Here is a 17,891-nt window from a genome sequence, read left to right as displayed (position 1 = left end):
ACCAATTTGTCAAATAAATCACTCTTTCTGCAAAACCTTAAACAAGTTCAGGCAGTTGGACACTGTTAGCAAATCTCATGCACTCCTTTTCTAAACTCTAAACACATTCTCACTGAAACACAATTCACACTGTGATGAACTTGTGTTGCAAAACACTAAACAACAAAACTTAAACACAACTAAAGCACAGCTGTCATCGTTTACACACGATTCAAAATTGTTCACACTTGTTTCTAACTAATTATGTGACGCAGGTACAAAATATAAGCCAGTTCAAAGTGCACAGATGGCTTGGGTACATCCAACTATGGATAACAATATGAGAGGAATATGAGGTGTTGGACAAAAAGGATGAGGAACAGTAAGACCAAGAACAGAATGTGGTCCTTCCACCATACAACCCTTTTCATCAACCCAACAGAAGAGTTTTTCTGCATGGCGGTGAAAAGTCTATGACCAAAACCCATATACTCTATCAGGGAAAATCTCTTACAGGCAATGGAACTGGCCTGTGGTGACATAGACATATGTGCAGTCTTGTCAAGACTGGATCCACCACACCAGAGGGTTTTTAGCTCATTGCCTGGGAAGGGACAACATTGCCTGTGACATAGATGAAGCCCTCTGGCCGGGCCCAGCTCAAAGACATGATCCTGAGGCAGAATAATCTTTCTGATGTGTCTTTTTCCTTGTTCTTCTTCTTCGTTTTTGATAGTAACATGGTTTTTGGTAAATTCACCATACTTAGGTCTGTGATTTCTTTTGTTTTGTGTGTTTTTTTACTATACACAAACTTTTTTTTTGTAACTACATGCCCTGGATGTTGTGTTCTTCATTTTTTGATGTAGAGTCTAATAAATGAGCTGCAGTGTCTATATATGATTGACTTGTGTGTATGATCTGAAAGCATTGTTTGATTTTGAGTGCTGGTGAAATGGTTTTGAAGCAATTGTTTGATTTTGCCAAAAGAGTCAGAGGTTTTGAGAATTTAGTTTGAGTGTTTGGATTTGTGTTTAAGGTTTTGAGAAAATGAGTGATGGTTTCAAGAAATGTGTTTTAGCAATTCAGAAAAACTGTAAGAGCAAACAAATGCCATTCATATCAGCATGAGCTATACTTAGATTTTAGCATGGGTGGATCTAGGATCTTTCCAAATTAGGGGCCAAGTATATGTCTATCATTCATGCACAATTGTTTATTCAATAAGTTTTATACATTTCACCACTAATTTCTTGTTTGCCATTAGCTGTACAACTTTAAGCAATTTTTTTCTTAAAGCCACTAAAGTTCAAGTACATTGTGTACTTCAAAAAAAGCTCTCTTGTGGAATTCACATCCAAGTAACATCATGGACACTGGTGCAATTTTCATTTTGGAAATATTTTTCAAGTGGGATGGGACATCGACATTGATTGGGGGCGGCTGTGGCTCATGGAGGTAGAGCGGGTCATCTCCTAGAAAGAAAGTCAGTTTCGGCTTTTCCCGTTTAGGGGTCGCCACAGCAAATCCTCGCTCTGCCGACTCGCATGTTGACATTTGGCACTTGTTTTACGTCGGATGCCCTTCCTGATGCAACCCTGATTCAAACCCAGGCCACAGTGGCGAGAGTGCTGCGCCTTAACCACTAGCCTACCAGGGACGGTCTCCTAACCGGAGGATTAGTGGTTCAATTCCCGGCATGTCCAGTCAACATGTTGAAGTGTCCTTGAGCAAGACACTGAACCCCCAGTTACTCCTGGTGATAACACTGGTGTGTGAGTGCGAATGGGTGAATGGCTAAATAGTGTCAAAGCGCTTTGAGTGTGCTGTAAAGCATAGAAAAGCACTATACAAGTATAAGACCGTTTACCATTCAGTGTCTACAGCATGTCTAAATGGCTGCTGGGAAAATTTCATGAAAATGGTAGACATCAGCATGTTAGCATTACCACTGTGAACATGCTAGCATGCTGACAGCCAGTAACATATCTGCCATATTCAAACAGCAAATCATACAATCACATATAGGCAAATAATATTACATCATATCAAAATAAAATCAATTACAATTTAATCACAGCAATAAAACATCAAGAAAATTCAGTCTGAAGATGACTGGACAGATTGGAACCTAACAGCAATCATATTTAACTGCCTTACCCTCTTCCCCAGACCTAAACATCACCATTTTTAAAGAGGTTTCTTTGCAGCTACAGAAGTTTCATTATCTCTTTTTCAAAGAATTTTGAAGTATACACCCCCTAACTGCTTGTGGATAGAACCATCTGGGAGATGGGCGGCTTGGCTCATCTGAGATCGTCTGTCAAGCTTTAGCACAGCCTCTTGCATTTGCCTTAATCTCTGTGGGATTCTCTGTAGAATCAGGTTGCTTTTTCTTCTCCTATTTTTTTAAATTTTTTTTTTTTTTTTTTTACTTCAGCATCCTGGGGACCACATAGCTGACTAATGGGATGCCTGTGGAATATTTAATGATGGCTTTGCACAAGAATATATGTCCATTAACCACCACCCTGATTCCACTGTGCATGAAAACAAACAGAGGCTTTACACTGACTTTCTTACTTTTGACCTTTGGTTAAAGGTTAAAAAGCACATTTTACAAGCATGGAATTAAGCTTTGACTTTATAATTATTATTCTTTTAAACAAGGATTGTCAGTAACTCTAGGGGAGGCAGCAGTTTAAGTATGCATGCTTTTGTTGACCAAGGTAATAAGAAAAAAGGTTACTTTGTTTTTTAGCCAGATTGATGAGGTCATGGTTTGGACCTCACTTCCTGGTTTTCTGTTATTTTTCCCCTGTCTCTCCCTAATGTTCTGCCACGTCACTCTGATCAGACATCATTTCATCCACCTGGTGCTCATTACATCGTGTTCTGGCTCCCTATATATACGCCCCTTTTCCGTTTGTTCACTGCTGGTTCATTGTTTTGTGTTCGCCACTCTGTTGATGACGTACAACCATATGCCCTACTCGACATAGCTCTGGCGTCTCAATTTTCTAATCCCCTGTACGGCTTATGCCTTCACTCACCTGTTATCTGACCTGCTTACTGATGTTCTAGCTCGCTGCTTCCCTGTCCTATGTTCTTCGCTCTCCAGCTTCAGTTCTCTATTCTCGCTTTTGTATTCTCTAGGTCTCCGTGTTTCCCGGCTCTGCACTCCCAGTTTCTGCACTCACCCTTCCCAACATCACGCTGCCCACCTGCTTGTCCCCAGCACCGCATTACATGCCTGCTTTGTCCCCAGTACAACACTGTCTACCAGCCTCGTTGCCCGCTTCATGCTGCCTGACTGCCCCACCTCCAGTCAGCCCAATGGAGCCTGCCTGTACAGTCCAGAACCTGCTCTGCCTCACTCCTATCCAGTTCACACTCTGCCTCTGTCCACCTTTTTCCTCCACCTGGTAACCTGTACCTTGTTTAATTAATAAACTCCCTTTTGTTCCACTCCTGTGTGTGTCTGAAAATTGGGTCCACCAGTTACCTGCCCTTCATAACAGAATGAACCAGCCAGGCATGACCCCAGCAGACACTTACCAGGAGTTGGGGGGACTCGTGAGTATAAAGGCATTTCAGTGTATTCTGCAAATACTGAGAGGCACAGATGAAGAAGGTGACCAAATCAGCTTGTGCCTGCTTCCCAGAACCCTGAGGCAGACCTCCCCTCTGCATTTGTAGGTCCTTGGTGTGCCCACTGAAGTTCTGTACCTTCAGTGCTCCAACAGAAGCGTCCTCGCCAAGGTTCTGACTGCTCAGTGTGTCACTGTGGATTCTCCTCAGGAGGCCCCTGCCCCAGTTTCCCAGCCCACCTGCGCACTGCGGTCTCAGTCACATTCACTGCTGCTGCAGCCTCCATCAGCACCAGCGCCACCACTGCCTCCACTGCCTCCACCTGTTCCTGAGCTGCTGCAGCCTCCGCCTGTTTCCCGGCCTGGTCGTTGACAATGTTCCCACTGAATTAAAGGACCCCAGGTGTACCAACAACAACGTCCCCACTGGGGCCCGAGGTGTTCAGTGAGCCGACGACAAGACACCAACCGGGATCTTTGCCCTTGTTCCTGATCCTGAGTGTGTCGGCCGGTGTGCCGACGCCATCTCTGTTCCTGTCCCTCGGCTGCATTGTGAGAACGTCCCCTCTGAGGTAATGGTTACCTGGTGTGCAGACAAGAGTATCCTTGCCAAGGTGCCTTTCCTTCAGTGCGCCAACAGAAGTGTCCCGCCAAGGTCCCTACTTCTCAGCGTGCCGATAAAGACTCTCCAGCCACCTCCTCCAGTCCTGCTCCTCGGTGGGTTGACGGTGATGATGTCGACACCACCTCCCTTCCTGCTCCCAGGTAGGTCGACTGTCTCAACGCCACCTCCATTCTTGTTCCCAGGTGGGTCGACAACAATAACTTTGATTCCACTTCCATTCCTGTTCTCTGGTGGGTTGTTGATGACGACGTCAACGCCACTTCCGTTCCTGCTCCTTGATGGGTCAACTGGTTTGACACCACCTCTGTTCCTGCTCCCTGGTGGGTCGATGATGACGTTGACACCACCTTGCTCTCTGCTCCCAAGTGGGTCGATGATGATGCCACCTTATTCCCAGCTCCTGAGTGGGTCAACAACAATGCCACTCTGCTTCCATCTCCCGAGTGGGTTGACAATGACAATTGTCACATTTTTGTAAACTACGCAACAAATGTAATGTGACATTTTTGATAATCAAAAACAAGTTGGGTGTAGGAAAAAACAGATCAAAGAGCAAAAACATCATTTGCTAGTTTGGTAACAGCCTCCATGACAGGGCTAAATGCTGTTAGCAGTTCATATTTTTATACAGATCCTATTTAAGACTGACAATAAACAAAATGTTGTGGAAGCAGTTGAGCAGCTGATCTCATGTTGCCAAACCGATCTAATCATACTTCTCCCGGAAAGTGACTACATTCCATGGCTTAAACAGACAGAAAAAAGATAGAGAGAGAAAGAGACATATAGACATAGAAAAGTGATAGAGGGACTAGATATTCCTAAATGCTAATATGTAATCAGGGTCCAGGTGCACAGGAGACAGGCAGAAGAGGTACCATCTGCTTATCCAGACAAGGCATGCCAAATATGAAATATTCATTATGATTCACTGAGGCACACAGGCATACCATGAATACTGTATTTCAGCTGGCCCTGAGGCTGTGTACATCTATATGCAATAATCCGGGAGCCGGAGGTACCTGTCAGTGTGTTTTTGAGCATGTGTGCCCACATATATTACTACCTGGATTTCAGTGTGGCTTTTAGCATGGCTGTGTGACTAATTCCTTCATATCAGCTTTGATTATGATATTTTAGTATCTTTGCCTGACCTACAGTATTTTATAAAATATAATTGTGTTGTTCCAGCAAAGGAGACTTGAGTCATTTTGTTGTAAGTGTGAAGCAAGTTTTACTGGTTGTTTGAATGTGTTTAACCAAATAGAATTTTTCAAATTGGGCCTTTACATGTCTGTAAATTTCCTGTAATTTCCAATTATTTCATTTAAAGTAATTGCTTGACTGAATTATATTCAGTGCATAGCAGGTCACCTTAACATAGTTGGTAGCTAGTGTTTTGGAATTGCAGAGCAGACACCAAATCCGCGTAATTACATACAGTAAGTTCACAAAATAAAATGTGAAAGCAGCTCATTAGCCATGATAACTAACAAACACCCTGCAGACATCCTGATCAGTGATGTCATGTAGTAAAGTCCATCAGACTTCACTGTGGCCTGCTGTCAATGTTGAGTTACAGTTTTTTCAAACTAACAAGTTTCACACAGACATAACCTGTTACTACCACTGGGATATACTTTGTGCCTGCTTTTGGATTTTCTGATGGTTTGATCCTGACAAAAGCAGCTGTGGGAAGAGATACATTTTGCAGTGCATCCACTGTCTGTGCACTCTGCCAGTTTCACCATAAATGCAGTGATTACAATATAATTTTACTGTTTTATGTTTAAAACAATGAAATGGACCCCCATGGATTTCACACATTGGATGCAGCTGTGGATTACCTAAATTACGCTATATAATTGCTTTCATCCATGCACAAAAGCTGGTCAGTGATATCAGCAGACTATATGTGCAAAACCTCTACAATAAATAGTTTTGTCATCACACTTTAGGATAACTGGCAGGAGAAGAAAATACGCTGAAAGAACCTTTTCTCTCCAGTGTTTCCATGGCTTGACATCAGTGACATCAGTAAGTCGGGTTTCCACCCTTCTCTTTAAAGGGATGAGAGGAGCTGGTTTGACAGGACATAACTAAAGCCAGTCCCAATTCCACCTGCTCATGATGTATTTCTCCCTCTAATAATGCATTCTGCCTCTCCTCCACAATGTGCCTGGTAACACCTGGCTGTACACAAAAGTGCGCTGCATCTGTGGTCACCAAAATTGCAAAATCCTGTAGAACGCACTTATATATGCCCGGCACCTATAATTTAGACACGTTTACCGCTTCACTCTCTTTCAGGAAAATAAATCCCAAGGTCCATTTAGTAGCTATTCTGGAGCTTTTGATAGCCTCCTGGATCCTCCATGGAGAAATGTGTTTGCCCAGTTGTCATGTAATTATAGATCAGTTTTTGTGGATCGCACTGTGGTGAGATTGTTTTGTCTAATACTAATGTCAGTTATACTTTTTTTCTTAAGTTTTTTGACAACATTGGCAGAAGGCCCTAACAAGTGATGCGAAATGCTACTGTGCCTTGGTGCGGTCGTCAGGGTTATCTCACTATGAACTTAGATTCTCCACATTTTAAACCGAATGCTTGCATTGCAAACTGCATGAGTGGATTTTGAAAGATGTTAATAATGGGAAATGTAGAATTCAGTGATTCCGGAGATTGACTAAAAGTCAGGCCATCTCAGCTTCATTTGCTTTAATTTTGATGTCTTTTTTATAATCTCTTTCTTGTATGGCTGTCCAACATTATGGAAGTCTAATATAATATCGCTGGAGAAGCCCTTTAAAGGGAAACAACTTCACATGCAAATATGACACATAACTCCACATGTACCATGCATCCTTGCCTCCTCACTAGTTAGGCTCCTGTACATCTGACATTCTTCCATTTGAATGCAAAACTACCAGGGTGCCTGAATAATTACAGACACCCTCTTTCAGATAGACCCGCTAAAGTATCTCTGAGCACAGAACTGAAAATCTGCAAGTTTTGGATGTTATGCTGTGAACCTGGATCTCAGGAAAAAAAGTCTTTCCCCAGAGGCAGCCATGAAGTATCACAATATCAGGAGTAAACACACTTTACTTCCAGCCTAAACACAGTCAGGATGATCTTATACATAAGCTCTGAATGTACTCTGGTTTTAAAAAGTGTTTGCTCTCACAATCACCCACCAAACCTTTTGGATTTGATAGGTTGGATTGGTGCTAGTTAGACAAGCTAATAAATGGTTGCCAATCCCTCTGAGTTCTTCACTAGCAGTAAAGGGCTGACAAGTGTAATGTACCTCACCACCACACAGCAAAGCTCTCTCTGTCCCATTCTCTCTCTCACTTTGGACAGTGCCTGTCTTTCCATGGAGTCCGCTTGGACACGTTTCTTCTGGTAATTGCCAAATTCATGTCACATTACAGCTCTGAAGTCTCACAGAGCCAGCGGCTGCCAAACTCCACTAACACCTAATGAATTATACATCCTGTGGGAGGGAGAGAAGGAGGCAGAGATGAGGAGAGGAGTGTGTGTGGGTTCAAAAATCATTAACTCCCCTGTTGTCGCATTCAACTAGTGTTTAGAAACGGATGACAGGCCAAGAGAGACATATCAGTATATCAGATGGAAGGAAATGTAGTATATGAAGAGTTTTGATGACTGATGCTAATGTCTTCAAGTGTGAAACATACAAAAAAGACACATCAGGATTTTTTCTACCCATTGACTGTCACTCATTCAAATTCAGCAAAGCTGGCAGGAAAACACTGTGATACAGACCAACAGTGACATAATAGAGCAGACCCAAGCTGCGATCTGTTGCAGTCACATCTACAGTTTGTTTTCATTGGTTGAAACCTGAGATAGTTTAGACTGCTTTTTCAATCTTATTTACCTTCACACTTCTCACTTATACAAACTAAAGCTTAAGAACAACAGTGCCATGGATGAGAAACCTCACTGATTAGCCAGAATAGTGATCTGTGTCCTGCCTGGTTATAGATTTTGGCAGGGAGTCACAGAGGGCAGAACAATTTGTCCCTGTACTTTCACCTGTGTATAATGGGCTATGGCATAATTTACTTTCTCTGTTCATTATACAGTATGTGACAAGATTTTGTGAAAATAGCACAAACCTTTAAATCAAATACATTTTTGACAGTTCTCTATACTGTACCTTATCTGTAAATTTGACTATGAAAGACGTGTTTATCTTTCTTCATAAGTAAATTTGACTATGAAAGACGTGTTTAATATCTTTCTTCATAGCGTATGGTTTCCATCTATCCATTTTCTTCCATTTATCCAAAATCAGGTCACAATAAGCAACAGGTTCAGCATGGTAGTCCAGACCTCCCTCTCCCTGGCAATGCTTTCCAGCTCCTCTGGCAGGGTTCGGAGGCGTTCCCAGGCCAGATGAGATATAAAGTCTCTCCAGCATGTCCTGGGTATGCCCAGGGTCTCCTCCCAGTTGGACGTGCTCAGAAAACCTCCAAGGGAGGTAAATCTGAACATCACTGCATAAAAATGAAAAATGAACATTATGTCTTGATATAATTGAACCAAGTGGTGACATATATAAAGAAAAGAGCAATGAGGCCAGAATCGAGCCTTAGGGGACACCTGAGGTAAGAGGAGCTATGGCCGAGGAAGAATCGTCAATAATGACAGGTGGACAGGAAAGAAGTAAACCAGTTTAGAACAACGCCTCTCAGGCCTGCGAGGTGTTCCAACTGGGAGAGCAAAACTGCATGGTCAACGGTGTCAAATGCTGCCAATAGATCTAGAAGAACTAGAATAATGGGGTGTTTGGCATCAAGGGCCATAGTAATATCGTTATGGACCTTCAGTAATGCAGACTCAGTGCTGTGACGGGGCCTAAAACCTGATTGAAAATTATTATCAACATTAATAGCAATTGTCCAGGTTTAGCAACTTTCTTTCTTTCTAATGATAGGTATGACAGGCCTTTACAGATTTCTCTGTATGAAGTGATGTACATGTGGCTGTAATGAGCTATACTTAGCATTCAAAGAGTTTGGAGGATGGTGACTATTTTACTTGCTTTTTCAAACCCCAAAACACAGGAAAAAGTGTAAGAAATGGGTTGGAAAAACTTGTCTACTCTAAACTGCAGTTGTTAGCATGCCCAGCTAACTAGCCTACCACCCACAGAGGTAACTGCATATCTTCCATACTTATTATTAACTTTTTAAAATTGCATAGTTTCATTGAAAAAAAACAAAAAAAAACAAATCTGGACTAGTAAATGCTATTGCCTTACTGTGTGATGCTACTCTGTATGAGTTTAGGGTAATGTCAGCAGCGTTGTCCTGCTCCATAGTTATTTGTTTACACCTCAGCAAACTCAGCGGTTACCTGAGATAGTGCTACATTAGCTAAACACATTATTTATTTAGTCCTAATCTTAAAAACTTTTTCTCTTATGTAATGTTAAAAGTGGCATACTGTTTGAAAATATAAGGAAAATATGTCAGCTGAGGAGCCAAACAGCAATATGAATGAAATAACTCTCTGGCCCTACATTATTTATTATCATAAAACTAACAAGTAGCTGTACACTGAAAAACAAAAACAATGCTGTATCTAAATTTTGTGCCTTCTACAGTACATCATTAGCTGGTGATGCTGCTGACTTACCTGGCAGACAATACAGTATGTTTGTAACCATCAAGTGCATATTTAACACCTCCTTTTCAAAATCATTAAACAGTCAGCCAGAGACCACATTTTCAAAAAACTCATGAAGCTAACTCTTAGGTTAATTAACTTTAAGTTAGCATTAAAAACATTTACATGGGTACTTGTGAATAGGGAGAATTTTGATGTGGTTTCATTGCACCAGTATTTACAATTCTTCAATAAACGGTCTTATACTTGCATAGCACCTTTCTATGCATTGCAGCACACTCAAAGTGCTTTCACACTATTTGGCCATTCGCACAGTGGTGTTATCATCGGGAGCAATTGGGGGTTCAGTGTCTTGCTCAAGGACACTTTCACTGAACAAGCCGGGAATCAAATCGCTAATCCCCTCGCACTACCTGGGGGGGGGCTGTGTGTGTAACTGACACTAATCACATACACCTTTTGGCCTCCTTGTTTCAAAATGTGCTTGTTCCTACACATCATGCCTCTAAAATATATGGTCATTATAAGCACTCTTTGTGTTTTAGTGCCAAGCTTCAAAATGAAATACTAATACAGTTATTGCAAAGGAGCTGGGTTCTCAGTAAAAGCCAGGCCATAGTCATCACAGATAGCTTTTCCCTGTGTGATGTGTGTGTTTGCCTGGTGGGAGTAACCTATATCTTCTGTCAACAGTGACACACCACAGGATCATTTATTATTCAGAACAGAGACCAAGAAAAGCCAGAGGAGGCACATGGCTGGTTTTTCTACACACCACCCCATAGTGGAGCAACAATTAGCAGGCCTCTCTCCATTGATGTACAATACGTCTGTGCATACACAAGCGGGTTCACATTTCACAAACATTTCTCAGCTTTTATGGAGGTGCTGTTACAGAAGAGACAGGGCTGAGAAAATTAGACCTTCCGGTCATATAACTTGTTTGTCACATAAATGCACAAACACACGTTTTTGTTCAGTTTACGTGTCGGAAATTTTCTGTCGAGTGCCTTCATTTTTAATAAGGTTTCAGCAATGCAATCACAAACCCTTCTGATTGATATGTTTGAACCTATCTCTTCTGTGTCTCACGCTGTCTCTTCATCAAAAGCTTTTTAATTGCTCCAAGGGTTAGAAATATGCCACAATTTAATAAGCCCTTGTCAAATTAATTGGAGGCAAAATATTCACACACATCTAGCATCACATGCTGTCTGCACACGTGCACACAGATAATCACACTGAAGTGTATATACCAGGAAATGACTGAAACGCTAAATCAGTGAAGCTAAGGATAACATGCCACCGTTATGGTTAATATTTAGTAAATGGTCTTATACTTGTATAACACTTTTCTATGCATTGCAGCACACTCAAAGCACTTTCACACTATGGCCATTCACCCATTAGCACTCACACATTTACACACCAGGGACATCACCAGGAGCACTTGGGGGTTCACTGTCTTGCTCAAGGACACTTGAACACATGGACGGGAAAAGCCGGGAATCGAACTGCTAATCCTCCAGTTAGGAAACGACCCACGCTACCTCCTGAGCCACAGCCGCCCCTGAAATTAAATTGCACTCCTGCATTGTTGAGTTACAGACCTACATTTCTACAATACATACTTAACAGTATTTATATAAAGCTAGACACAAATGCTCTATTGCTGAGATTTATTTGAGCAGAACAGACACTGTTGTCTTTGTTAGGGTTGTGTTTTCAAACATATAGAAGCAGTTTGCAAGAATGTAGCTTTAGGGCAAAAACCTGGCTGCTCAGTGCAAATATAAATATAAAATCATTGTTACTGCACCTAAATTCTATCCTGCCCAAAGTTATACTGAGGGAAAATGGATCCTTATACAAAATGTTCTGCCTCAGTGACGCCTTATATCAGGGCTGCCCAATACATTGATCGTGATCGACCGGTCGATCGCAAAGGTAGTGTCAGTAGATCTCGTGTCAATATAATCAGCTTAGTCAACCTCAATCAGCTTAGTCAACCTCAATGATTTCAAACAAAAAATGCAACATTTTGCGGAACTTCCAAAACCTGGCATCAGAGCTGGAGACGCAATGGAAAGCATGTGCGCAACTTGACATTGTGCGATACACAAAGCAGATTGACAATTGTCGGTCAGAGTTTGACAAACCCCTGGAGCCAGTCTCTGCATTTATGTGCTACCCATTTAGGGAAGATATTGAGGTTGATTTGCTTGCTTCAAAAATTGCAATGCTGTTTCATCTGAACTGGTCTGGAGTGAAGCATGAGATATTGACACTATAGACTGACATTTAGCTGAAGTCCAGGGCTAATGGACCATTTTGGAACTTACAGAGGAAAAGTACCCAAACATGAGGAATGTGCCATTGACTGCATTATTTGGCTCTACTTATTTATGTGAGTCAGCATTTTCTCACACAGAGATTATTAAGTCCAAATACCACTCCACCATGACTGATGACCATTTGGACGTCTGCTTTAGGCTGGCTACCAGCAGCTACTGTGCGGACTATGCAGCCCTGGCCGATTCGTATATTGTGTTTACATAAGGTATACTCTGTATATAAATATATATATGTTTAGTATTTTAACTGTAGGTAGATCATTTTGACTTGGTCATTTGAAAAGTAGCTCGCAAAGCGAAAAAGTGTGGGCACCCCTGCCTTATATCATAGGTTTGCACATGTTTTCATGTCAAACACCTCCAAATAGATGATATTCTACCATAATATCTGTAGAGTTGTGCTGCCTGCCATTAATAACAGTGGACATAAAATATATGCATTTTTCTATTCAATCCATCATGTGATGTAACTGCTACAGTGATCACATAGCGAGTGAGGTTGCAACAATACAATGTGAGGACATTATAAACTGAACTGACCTGACTTATGATCAGAAATGTCACTAACGTCTAACAGTCATGACATTAAACTGATGCTCATATTGTTAAGGGAACCACCTGAAGCATTTAATAGTCTTAATCTTTAAATAGATCCTTCCTCTTCATTCATTTTGGCAGATTATGTGTAGCTTTGTGTAGAGTATATTGCCTTCTAATATCACATGATTGATTCCTAATAGTCATGTTGTGGTTCTAAATACAGTATATCTATCTGTGGATATGGTCAATATTGGTTCTTTTCAATACAACAAAGAACACATTTTATTTGTCCATGCAAATTCTCAGTCATCCAGGTCATAATATGCTGAAAAAATGCAGAAGGCATCTGTCATAATATGCTGAAAAAATGCAGAAGAAGGCATCTATCTGGACATAGTTTTAGGTAGAAGATGTTTCACCTCTCATCCAAGAGGCATCATCAGTTCTGCCTGACTGGTGGTGAGCAGGACATATTTATCCCACTGGGTGGGGTTTCAGTCCTTCAACGACCAACAATGTACTGTAACAACTGAGTCATTAGGGTCTGGTATCGGTGACAGTTGTTACCTGTCTTTGAACCCTCACATGTGGATGCTGAAAAAATGTAGAAGAAATCCTCTGGCGTAGTTTTAGTTAGAAGACATTCTGTCCGACTGGTTGTGAGCAGGAGGTATTTGTCCCTCAGGGTGGTATTTCAGTCCTTTGGTCAACAACGTCCCCTAACGACTGACTCGTTGCGGTTCCAGCCCTTTGGTGTGAATTAGGGTGGAAATGCTTAGGTAGAGATTTCAAAACAAAGTTGTAAATGGATGACAAGTTGTGTCTGAGTCCACCGCCCCTATTTAGAGGGGTGTAGTATTTGGACAAAAATAGCTTCTTTGACTCCTCTATCAAACCAGCGATGTTCTCTGCAGAGGATCCAGACTTCATTGTGCTCAAAAGAATGCCCTTTGTCCTTCAGGTGGAGGTGGGCTGCTGACTCTGGTCCACTGGAGTTGGTCCTCCTGTGTTGGGCTGTTTTGTATCCCCAATGTAAAGGTCATTACACTCCTGACTACATTTAATTGCATAAACCACATCACTCTGTTTGTGTCTGGGTGTTTTGTCCATTGGATGGACCAGTCTATGCTAAATGGTATTCTCTAGCTTAAAGTTGACTGGGATATTGAGGTTAAGAAAAGGATTTTTCTTAACCAAAAATCCTTTTCTTAACCTGTGTTGAAAAATACATTTGTCACCAATATTGACATTACTGTCTCTGCATAGGAGGAGAGAAAGGTGATTAGTATTTTCTTTCAGGAAAATCTGAAGGATGAAAAGTATTTTAGCTATGTTCACTAATGGATTTCTAAGCCATCCATCCGATCATAAAGGAATCTATGTTAGCTCCCTTGTTTAGCACAAAACATGGAACATCCTATACAAGTGGATGGACTGAAATAACACCTCAAAAAATGAGAATATGATAAAGCTTGAAAAAAAAAACAGGGGGGAAAGTATACACAGGAGCTTTCTGGAAGAAAGAATCTTCCAAAACTAGGAGGAACAATGTTTTCATTAATGCTAATCAATAGTATTGAGCAATCCTGAACCTAACAGAGCTGAAGTTTCTGGCTTGTTGTTAATAACTAAGTGATTACAAAGACCAAAGTCACTCGTTTCTTTAGCCCCTGGTCATCTTCTCTGTTATTTGAGCCATCCTTTATTCTCTCCTTTTTTTCAATCACATCAGTCAGTTCTTATTTCTTCACTTTCTCTCGTCTTTCTAATTTTGTGCAGCTTCAGAACATTAAAAAGGACATGAATATTGTTTCAGAGGGAAGTGCAAATGAAATATAAATTAAATTGATGCTCTGTTATAATATTTACCACTTCCACTTTGTACATTTCTATGTCTGTTACAAAATACAAAAGAAGCAGTAGGGCGAGAACCTCAAGAACAGAAAGGTTTGAACAATTTGCTCATGATAATATGTGTGACCACCTCCATCATAATATGCCCATTGCTGCAGCAGGGTGATTTCAGTCTCATTGGCTCTTGTGTCCGAACAATTTATAGGAAGCACACGGTGTTATAGGTTTTCCTGCCCTGTCCATATTGGTGCTTGATCTCCTAGGAGTCATCTACATGACACGGAAAAGTCGCCTGAAGCCCAGCAAAGAAAAAGGTCCCTGTGTGAATCCTACATGCAAATAAAATCTATAAAAGGAGGAATAACTTTTTCTCTTGGATCTAAGGTTGTTTTTTAAGATTAGCTTAAATTAAATTGATTTTGATATATGGGATTGAAAAGCAAGATTGTTTACGTGCATGGTAAGCAGGAAGAAAACTTTAGAAGCTACTGAAGAGGAATCTGCATAAAGATAGTGTGGCATCAGTTTTTATAATTCCTAGCCATGCAATAAGTTTGTAAGGGATATGTGGTTGGATATGTAATTATCCATTGTGTTCTTCCAGGTGTGTGTATATGTGTGTATTTGGGGCTCCGTCCTCCTCTGAATGCAGCTGAGGGTCCAGGTGTCTTTTTCACAGCGCAATTGAAACTGAATTCATTTGGACTCAAGTGCTGCTGGACCACCTCTGTATCCACACACCACCAGTAATGTCCACATGTTGGCATTCAGTGATAACCACAGTGTGTGTACTTGAATTGCAATAGCAAACCTACTGGCGCATGCATAGATGAGTGTGTGAAAGCTTAAAGGCTTCACATGGACAGAGTCACTGATAGAAGCTGTTCCTGTTGGGAAAATGTATGTGACAACATATGCATTTTCTCAAGCATGGTGACTACTGTGCATTCAGATCTCAGTTATGCATGCTGCCATAATTTGTTTGTGAAGTATTTTAAGTTTTAATACTCATTTCAGTTTCTTAAAGCAATAGTTTGACTTTTTTCTTTTTCCAAGAGTTGGATGAGAAGATTGACATAATAACAAGATAAAATCCCCCATTCCATCATAACCATGATGCCAGGTCCTGTTGATTCCGATTGTTTGTGTTTCACATATAACTGTAAGAATGTTTCACAGGTATACAGCAGTCCTGTGTTTTGTGCACTTAGCCATCCACCCCAACCCCTCCTAACACAGACTTTGTGCCTCCATATAATGTGTCACCTTACTTACTTCTTTCCTTGTGTCATAATTAATACAGTTCATAGATGTAGTCAAACCATAATACGTAAAAGTTTCTTATATCCTGCTGGCACAAACAACGTATGCTGCCATATTTTACAGGAGGACAATGTTGGCTAATGACACGAGGCTCCTGCAGAGCTCTAAACTGAGGTCAGCATCATACAGAGGCCCATGGCTCACACAAAGAAGAAATCATAAACATTTCAAGAAATTTAAACAGTAAAATTATGAGTTAACTGAAATATGTGAAAGATCTACAAAATCTACCTTGTGGTTAAAACCGTAACTTAAGACTTTTCCAAGTGCATATTTGTGTGTAAGTGTGACACAATGCCACTGAGACAGATGCATTAATAGACCTATGCATTATTTAGCATGTTTACTATGTACCAAAGCTGCAGCAAGTGCCCTTGGCAAGGGGCCTCTCAATGTCTCTTGTTATAATTGCAGATTTTAGTTTGGTTTCTTTCATAGAACATTCTTCATTGTTATAAATTAGATGCTTAAACAAGTATTTAAAGTCAGCCCATCAGTCCAGATGCGTGTTTGAATAATTTACTGTTGATAGACGCTGAAGTCTCAGCAGAAGAGAACTTTTGCTTGCCTACTCTGGGAGGTGAGAGAATAGCCATGTTCAACAGGTTGCCTCCAGGCTACACCAAATACTTGTCTCAAAAACACACCCACACACTAAAACAAAATGGCTAAAAGTAGGTATCTCATGTAGAAATGCAGACACAAACACACACATTTCACATACACATGCATGCCTCCCACACCACATGGTTAATTAATTCTAATTTGAATGGCCGTGGCCTCACCTCCTACACTCATGCCTTCTGATGATGCCTGGAGAAAACGGCACAGCATCTTCAGTGAGCAAGAAGGAAAGGGAGACTGAAGCAAAACCAAGGGGGGGTCAGTGAGTTGATTTTATTGAGAGAGACTCATCTTGCTTGCACAGCAGCTGGGAACTGTGGTCTGACAGGCTTGGACTTGACAGCCATAGGTAGTTAAATTGGATTTTTGTGAATTTTAATATCAGGAAACTCTCGTAATGTGATGTCAGTAAAGAGCTTAAAACAAACACACTCTGAGACTAGGTTATGATACCTTATACCATTACAGAGATGAGACAAGTTCTCCATCAGGTTGGCTCCAGCCATGCCTGAATAGCACACCCGCTTGGATGAAAGAAAGTTTAAGTTTGAATATGTTCCTTCCTGATAGCAGAGAATAGATCATAGCTCTGGGCAGCAAGAGTTCTATCAAGACTGTGTCTGATTAGAAATTTTCAAGGTCAAAGTGTTTATTTGTCATATGCAGTTAGGAAACATGTTTCCCTCTACAATTAAATTCTTACTTTGCCATCCACATGAATGCCACAAAATACAAATGAAATATAAAGTAGATAAATAAGTAACACAAAATCTAAGGCACTTTAAGCAGCAAATAGAATAGAATAAAAATATATAAGAATATAATAAGAGAATGTATGCTGCATGGGAGCAGCAGTCAACAGTCAATGTGCAATTATGCATGTGCAAACTGAGAATGTAAACAGTACAGGTTGACACTACATGACATATTTCCTGGTAATAAACTCTTCAGCTGTTTAGGAGTCTGATGGCAGAGGGAAAGAAAGAGTTTTTCTGGAGTCTGGAGGTCCTGCATTTCACACTTCTGAACCTCCGGCCAGAGGGTTGGGAGGTGAACAGTCCATGCTGGGGGTGGGTGGGATCTGTGAGGATGGAGGCAGCTTTCCTACGCACCCTGCGGTGGTAAATGCTCTGCAGAGATGGCAGTGGAGTCCTGGTGATCTTCTCCGCAGTCTTTACCACTCTCTGCAGGCGCTTGCTGTCCATAGCAATAGTGTTGCCATACCAGACAGTGATGCAGCTGGTCAAGATGCTCTTGACGATGAGGCTGTAGAAGTTGCTGAGGATCCTAGGCAACATGCCAAACCTCCTCAGGAAGGACAGCCGCCATTGGGCCTT

The sequence above is a fragment of the Monopterus albus genome, unplaced genomic scaffold (assembly GCF_001952655.1).
Source record: "Monopterus albus unplaced genomic scaffold, M_albus_1.0 scaffold402.1, whole genome shotgun sequence".
NCBI classification, from domain to species: Eukaryota; Metazoa; Chordata; class Actinopteri; order Synbranchiformes; family Synbranchidae; genus Monopterus; species Monopterus albus.
The sequence above is the reverse complement of the archived record's forward strand: the minus strand, read 5'-3'. Positions refer to the sequence as shown.